Below are 9,061 nucleotides of genomic sequence, written 5' to 3' on the forward strand. Positions count from 1 at the left end.
AAAAAAAACAAAAAAACCCATCATTTTGCATACCTTAAATATATACATTTTTTTATTTGTCAATTGTACCTTAATAAGCTTGGTGAGGAAAAGGAACTACCCATCCATATTGCTGCTTTTAATATCTCTTAATCCTAGTCTTAAGAGTATTAAGTAGATGAGTTATATTTAAAAAGAAACAACTAGAAACATTGTCAATTTCACTTCTTTTTTTTTTTGAAATTTATTTTTAAGTAATCTGTATATACAGTGTGGGACTTGAACTCACAACTCTAAGATCAAGAGTGACATGATCCACTGACTGAGCCAGCCAAGGACCCTCAATTTCACTGCAGTGGAGTGCAGCCATCTTTCTCTCTAATTATACATCTAGTTAAGTTCTGCTTATTTCTCAGATTCAGCTTAAGGGTAACTTTCTCAGGGCAATGTTCCCTGCCTAGAACATATCCACCTTTGATGGTCTCTCATGGCATGTGTGCCTCTCCTTCTTGGCACTCATTGTGCTTTCATGTGTCTGTGATTATCTGGGTAATTCTTATTGTCCCCACTAGGCTCTAAACTTCATGAGAATAATGGATTGAGATTAAGCTTGTTCACTAGTTTACCCTTAGTGCCATGTACAGTGTCAGGATCACAGTAGGTAATCAAAAAACTTTTTAAATGCATACATAGGTATAGAATAGTGTGTTTAGACACCAACTTTCATTCTATGTTAGATCTTTTTTTTTTAAAGATTTTACTTATTTAGTCATGAGAGACACAGAGAGAGAGGCAGAGTCATAGGCAGAGGGAGAAGCAGGCTTTCTGCAGGGGGCCCAATGCAGGACTCGATCTCAGGACTCTAGGATCATGATCTGAGCAAAGGCAGATGCTCAATCACTGACCCAGGTGCCCTTCTATGTTAGATTTTATCCAACCACCAATATACCACGATTCCCCAAATTATATAGGTATTTTAAATTTTAGGATTTGCTCCCTCTCCTTCAGGTGATACGTGGTAAAGTCTACAAAAACCTGGCTGATCTGCACATCTGCTCTTCTGTTGGTCCTTATTTTGTTAATAGCTGCTTCGTGTGGCTCTTCAAATCTGGAATTTGATTTCAATCATTGTATTGAATATTGCCATTAATTAATATTAAAATTGCCAGCAGTTTTATATTCTTCTGGTCTTACTTTGGTTGACACTGATTTTATTTATTTATTTATTTATTTATTTATTTATTTATTTAGTATATTTTTTTATTGGAGTTCGATTTGCCAACATATAGCATAACACTCAGTGCTCATGCTGTCAAGTGCCCACCTCAGTGCCAGTCACCTAGTCACCCCATCCCCCTGCCCATCTCCCCTTCCACTACCCTTCGTGCGTTTCCCAGAAGTTAGGTGTCTCTCATGTCCTGTCACCCTCACTGATATTTCCCACTCATTTTCTCTCCTTTCCCCTTTATTCCCTTTCACTATTTTTTATATTCCCCAAATGAATAAGACCATGTAATGTTTATCCTTCTCTGATTGACTTACTTCACTCCGCATAATGCTGATTTTAAATGTGGTTCTAGAGTTGCCTAACTTTAAGAACCACCAATCTTCATGGTTTCCTAAAAACGGGTATATCCTAATTTTTTAAACATTTGGGAAAACGGCTCTGAGTATGTACAGAACTTTCACATACCTCAAAAACCTACAATGACTTTCAGGCCTCTATAAAACCTCCAGAGTCCAGATAAAAGAAGTGCAGGAGATGAGGAGAGGACTAGGGAATGAGCAATGGATAAAAGAAAAAACAAGGAGAGGACAGCGTGGATAAGTGAATTGCCGTCAGGAATTTTTCTGCACCAGGTTTCTAAACCTTATTCTATAGAATATGTGGAAGTGTAAAAAAATCTTCTGATGGTTGGCTTATGACATTTGGTTTTAAGATTCATTTTCATTTTGACAGGGAGGAATTCTTTGTATAATGATTATTTTACTGGCCTTGTCAGTAAATCTAGGAGATGTTTTTCTACCAGAGGTGATGGATTTGCTGTGATGTAGCCATAATTTGTTATTCAGTCCCAGCACTGGCAGGTTTTACAGATTTATAAAAGAGATGAGTCAATTAGGAATCCAGCCTGCAGTTATGAAGTGGAACAAAAGTTAGGAGGTTTAATTTGGCTTCAAATGCAAGTCTGCCTTGCTTATTCTCTAGATACCCTGAATGTATTCATACAAATGCTAATAGAGAGACACACTATTTTAAATGACATCCCTGGACTCGTCAATGTTCCCAACTGCACAAAATATACTTGCTGGCCAAAGCACTATTAATATGGGCTCAGAAAAATGACCCAAGGGAGCCAAGTAGTTTATGACTTTGGTTGTCAGTAGACGTTTAATTCATCCAAAATACCTTTATAATTGGAATGATAGGAGATTTCACAGTGATCCCAGAGATCTTGATAGATGCACCAGAAGCAAAGGAGGGACAGCTTTTCAGAGTCACTCCATTTTTGTCTGGCTTTCATCAGAGAGCCAGAGTAGTTGGAGAGTGGTCTACTGAGTCTGTGCAGAGAAAGGCCAGTGAGTGAGGCTGCAGGGCTTACCCTGGCCTAATGTTGGTATTTCATGCTAATGTTTCTGTGCTAGGTGTACAAATGAACTGCTGATATCACCTGTAACCAGGATTTATACAATCATTCTTTTGGACATGGTGGAACTGCAAAAATAGAAACACACTAGAACAAATATATTCTATCCTTAATATCAATCAAAAGACAACTTTAGTTAAAAACAAAAGGAAAAGCAAAACATAACTTGGTCTAGTAAGTTACCCTGTGTGAAAAAGGAAGACTGTCCAATGCTTATAAATCATGGCGACTTCTCTCTACAGTAAGCACTTTTCCCCCCTCAGAATTATCATTTTGTAATCAGAAAAGCCCTAGAGTTTAAACTCTGCCTCGTACAAATGTCACTTCCAAGCTTCAGTGCTAATCCAGAGGAAATATTATCCTAGTGGTCTCCAAGGCCCAATGTCTAGGTGTTGGATACATGATAAACTTACACGGAGCTTTCTTAGTGAGATATAGTCCTCCAGAGGATTGAATTTTTCAAGGCTTAGTACAACCCAACCCCTTAAATAAGATTTAAGCTTCCCTTGTCAGGTTCTTTTAAGAGCTTTTTAAATTTTTTTTATTTGCTGCTTTGACCAGGTTCTAATCCCTAGTCCCCAGTGACAACCTTTGGCCATCTCAACTATTTCGTGTTTGCTTTCCCAGGGCCGGATTCAGCTTGCACAACTGGAGATATTTTTTCCTCTTCCACAGCAGAGCCTCATTAAAATATTCTGAAATGGAAAATTGTAACAATAAGACTTGCTACTTTACTGTTCATATGACAGCTTTCTTTCTTTCTTTCTTTCTTTCTTTCTTTCTTTCTTTCTTTCTTTCCTTCTTTCTTTCTTTCCTTCTTTCTTTCTTTCTTTCTTTCTTTCTTTCTTCTTTCTTGTCTTTCTTTTTTTTTTTTTTTTACCATTTTGTAGGATTTGAATGGATTAAATCAGGACAGAATACTAATATTGGAAATGAAAAATGGGTCTACCATTTTGCATCTGAATATTGGACTTCCCAGCCTCCAGAACTATGAGAAATAAATGTCTATGTTTAAGCTACTCAGTCTATGGTATTTTGTCACACCAGCCTGACAACAATTAAAATTTTTAAATACTTTCTTGTGCTTAAAAATAATGGGGAAATTTCAAAGCCCCAGAAACAAAAAAAGAACTCAAAATTACAATGAAAAGTTGGAGCTGCTACCATTACATCCCATGGAATTAGTTGATTAATACATATTTTTATTAATATAAACATTTTAATTATTTAATCATATTAATATACACATTTTCCAAGGAAGGCAGCAGAGCAATGAGGGTAGGGAAGAGTTCCTGATTATATTTGTATAACTGTCTAATTCTTAAAAAGAAAAAATAATCTGAAGCTTACACAATATATTACATTTGACAACATTAGATGGTAACATGAATGCTTGTTTTAGTCCAGGGAGAGAGAAAGAGGAGAGAGAATATTTTATTTTGTATTATATATTGTGTATGGAGCAGCCTATTACTTTCAGTACTTAGGGCTCCTAAAAATTTATATCTGGTCTACATATGTTCAGTTTCACAATGTCAGAGTCTGGTTTAAATAGAATGCTTCACCCCAAACCTAGTCTGCTAAATGCACAATGGGATAAGCATGGAGGCTCATATGCTTATGAAAACACTGTCAAATAGAAAGCCAGGGGTAAATTAAATAGGAGCCAGGATATCAGGTACAAAGGATGTATGATGAAGGGAAGTGATGGGAGCACAGCACTGTTTTCAAAGGTAAGTCTACACAGAATTCTCATATATAAAAATTAAAGTCTGCTCCTCTGGTCCATGGGAGGGTGGGGAGGCCAGAGACCACCTGCTTGTCCACCTCACCGTGCTCAATGCCTAAACTATAAAGAAGACCTATTAGTATAGAGAAAACAGATTCTCTTTACATTCCAATCCACATTTCAACTTCTTTTCTCAACTTGCCTTCCTACTGACAGGGGAAATAAGAGTTGAAAATTGAAATATGAGGATGCCAACTTGAGACTTCATCATATTTATTAACTTTATAAGTAAGATGAAGAAAAGAAGTACAATTTTATTTCCTTATATTAATCATTACCTAATATTTTTTAGTTGAGGAAAACATGCGAAGATTAATTTGTCTGGATAGTGTTCTATGAACTTTTACCTATCCAAAGTCCTATTGAAATATTAAATTATGGGAATTATGTGAAATCAAGCTTCATTATATTTTAAAGGAGAGTTTGATAAGAAGTTGAATGTTCTATAATTTATATTATCTATATGTGATACAATAATATATATATAATGTTTTATAATTTTATAGTTTATACTTTCTTCCACTAACATTAAGTGATGGAAAGGAGAAAAGTACACACACACACCAAACAAATGCTTTAGACAGGGACATTATTTCCTTTATTAGAAATGTGAATGTATTTTTTAAAAATCTAAATGCTTGGGGAATCAAACCCCTTAATGAAAACTAGGCAGCCCAGTTGAATTCTCCTCAGTACGACAGGAAGGAGTCCTTCAGGGGCCACTCCAACCTTTCCATCTGTTAAATTGAATGACTTGACCTGTAAACTATGGGCTTAACTATTTCTTCAGCTGCAAAGGGTCACTTACCTCCAACCCCATATTCATTTAATAAGGAAGGTGAAGTTAAAACCTGACTGCTAACCTTGAATTTAATTGGTTTATATACCGAACAGACAGCATTTCTGTACTCTATGTAGTTCAATGGTGGATGAAAATAGTCATCTAAACTTCTTCTTGTACTATATATTCCAATCACATATCAGGTAATGGGTTTTATGAATGATTTCCAAATTATTATCAGGGTAACCTTGATTGAATGCCTCTTCCTTAAACAAAACAGGATAAAGAAAGAGGCAAATACTCTATATGAAGTTGGACCAGTACAGGGTGGAGTAATGCCTGGTGGTCGGTTTGAGTTGCTTCTTTTTTGAACAATTTTTTATACTTTTGTCTCATTCTAACTTGAAGTCTACTTCCATACCCACCTTAGCAGAAAGACACGTTGAATTCATCAGCCAGAATTATTCATTCTGTATTCTCATTAATTTTCACTAAAACCTGTATATGAGAATATACATTGATGATTTTATCCTAAATTGAATTTCATTGATTTGCGGTTATTATTTTAGCCTTCTAAATCTACCTCCCTGGGTTGCATTTGGGAATCCTCATTTAGGTACTTTTTATTTTAGTCTTGTTTTAGCCACCAATCTATATATATTATTCTTCATCTTTTTTTTCTATAGGATTGTTTATACTGTTTTTATTTTTTTGTAGGAACTATTAATTTAGTACACAAATTTTTATTGATCATTGATGCTCTAAATATTTATTATCTTTTTGTTAGCTGACTTTTCACTTTCTTTATGGTTTCTTTTGATGACTAGAAGTTCATTATTCAAATATTAATTTAATCAAATTATTTAACTCCATTTTTAAAAAGATTTTATTTGTTTATTTGAGAGAGAGATTGAGAGTGAGCGAGCACTAGCAGGAGAGAGGCAGAGGGAGAAGCACACTTCTCACTGAGCAGGGAGCCAGCCCAATATGGGGCTATCTGGATCCCAGGACACTGGGATCATGACCTGAATGGAAGGCAGATGCTTAATTGACTAAGCCACCCAGGATCCTCCTATGGTTTTTGTTTTGTTTTTTTGCATCTTAAAAAAGATTATCTTTTTTACCCTGGTACCGTAAATGTGTTTTCCTATAACTTGTTCAAAAGTTTTAGAATTGTGCTTTCCACACCTAAGTCTTCAATCTATCTGGAATTAGTTTGTGCAGGAGGTGAGTAGGGATCCAATTGTACCAACATCAGCACTCTTATTGAAAATATTTTTTCTCTGTTGCAATACAATCTCTATCTTATATCAACTTATCACATATAAATAGATCTGTTTGGGAGCTCTATCCTGTTTTCACAATCTTTTTACTTATTCCTGTGCTAATAACACACTGTTTTCATTTTCTTTTCCTGCAGTAGACTTTTTTTCTGTTAATCTTTCTGTGAGTGCCTATGAATGTGAATTCAGTCTTGGCCTGAAGCTATCTTTATTTCATCCTCTTTGTTGAATTTTCAATTTCAAGGATTATGGAATTTTAATTTGATAAGTACTTTACATTTAGTGGAATTTCCCAAATATTTAGCTTAACATACTACTGAATGAATATGTTTTCTACATAATTTTTTTTTGTTTATCGTTTTTACTTCTGAGCCTCTCTTCATGATCCCTTGTGAGAAGGCAAACCAATCTGAATAAATTCAGAGTTACACCTTCTCTTGCTACTGTCATGTTTCTCTACATTCATTGCTTTCTTTTCCTGCCTGGAAATTAAATGCCTGTAGTAGACTGGAGATCTATGTCTTAACCTCACTCACTGTGTGAATACAGGTGAGTGGTGTGAGGTGGTAACAAATAAAGCATTTCATCTGCGAAGAAAAAATTATTTGCATAAGGAAACAAATGCAATAAGCCAGAATCTGGTGCAAGCTATATAAGTATGAGAAATAGGTACAGTATCTTATGTAACTCATAGAGATAAACAAAAGCTGTCAAAGGCATTTTGTATAAACCAATGAGTATTTCATCCCCACTCAGGAATTATGGGTCTGAAATATAGAGATCTTAGAGCATTTAATAATCCTTTTTCAAATATAAGTAATTAATGTCCAGTGACATTTTTATAGTGAAGAAAATTAGTTCTTTCTGTAAAAACTGATAAACTTGCCAATATCCATTGCCAAATAAAGAATAGTGGGTAGCTGAGGTTGGTGATTGCCAATCGCTCTCCTACGACCAAACATCCCAACCTTTTCACCATACGAAAGGTCATCAAAACATCACTGATGTCAAAGTTAAGAACCTGTTAATATATGTATTGACAAATGCAAATGAAACAAAGGAGGATCCCTTAGTTTTCTTCTGCTGCTACTTAGTTTTTCTTATAACAATAGAAAATTCTGAAGGATAGATGAATGAACTCTAATAGCACATTTAATTTGGATGTCTTTTCTTTTTAACTTTGGAATGTATCTAGTACAAATGATCTCCTGGGTAGATGGTGAAATTTCATGATAGGAGGAAGTATACATTGAAAATAATCCAAGAAGGCTGTATAGACAAAGTAATTTCAAAACCTGTAACTTATCATCAACTTTCTTCCAGAGATTATAATGGTGATACCTAGCATATCATATATATGAACATATACTGTATTCCAGGCACAGTAGTGTTTTACAGGGAGTATATTTGGTTCTCACAACAATTAGATGAAATATGTACTATTACCATTACCCTCATATTACAGAAGAGGGAAGTGAGGCTCAAAGACTAAGAATTCGTCAAGGTTGCCCAGTATGTAAGTGGTAGAAATGAGTTTCTAACTTAGCCAAATCTGTTTCAGTTAAGAGCCTTTCTTCTTAACATAAATGAAATGCTCAGTTTCCCTGTTCTGTTTGGTATCATCTACTTCATTTCCATTGTTATGAGAATTGAGTATAAATGAGGCAGGATGGGATTTGTGTTAGCTGAACTCCATGTTTCTAGCATAGAAAACTCAGCTTTGGATTCAACAGATTTCGATAATGTACCGCTTCCAATTGAAAATCAGACCTGAGAGAACACTGTATTGATTGGCTCAGGATGGGATTTTGTGCCCCTCCATGAACCATTCACTACAGCAAGGAGAAAATGGATAACTTGGATTGCAGTTTGGGCAATTCCTGAAGCCAGGGAAGGGGTCAATTTCATCAAAATGGGATAGCTGCCCCTTGAGGTGGAGTGAGAGCAAATGGGGAAATAGATAGGAAAATGAAGGAAAATAAGTCAGAGTCAAACAAATGGAATCTTTACTTCCTTGCCCAGTAAGATTAACATGGAAATTAAACATAAAGAAAGATCATGGTTAGATTCCACATCTTAGAAAACTTACACTGACGATGTGTGAATTAGCTATTTATTGCTATATTGAAACAAATTATTCCAAAATTTAGCTGCTTAAAAGAAGAGACATTTATTGCTGTAGGTCAGTAATTTGGGCATAGCTTAGCTGACTCAGGGACTTTTACCAAGTTGGCTGGAGGAAGATCTTCCAAGTTCACTCAGGATTGTTGGCATAATGTAGTCCCTCCGTTGCACTCCAGGCCTGTTGCACTGAGACAGTTTCCTTGCCATAGAGTAGCTCACTACAGGCACTGTCTTCTCTCAGAAAAAGCAAGCAACAGAGCAAAAGAAAATGTCCAAGATAGTCTTTTTATAACCTTATCTTGGAAGTGACATCCTGTCATGTCTGCCATATTTTATTCTTTAGAAGTGTGTCAGTCAGTCTACCCTACTTTAAGGAAAGAGGATTACACAAAAGTGTGAATATCAAGCAGTAGCAGGGGATCTGTAGGAGCCGTCTTAGATACTACCACAATGTGTG

Source organism: Vulpes vulpes, chromosome 13, assembly GCF_048418805.1.
Source record: "Vulpes vulpes isolate BD-2025 chromosome 13, VulVul3, whole genome shotgun sequence".
NCBI classification, from domain to species: domain Eukaryota; kingdom Metazoa; phylum Chordata; class Mammalia; order Carnivora; family Canidae; genus Vulpes; species Vulpes vulpes.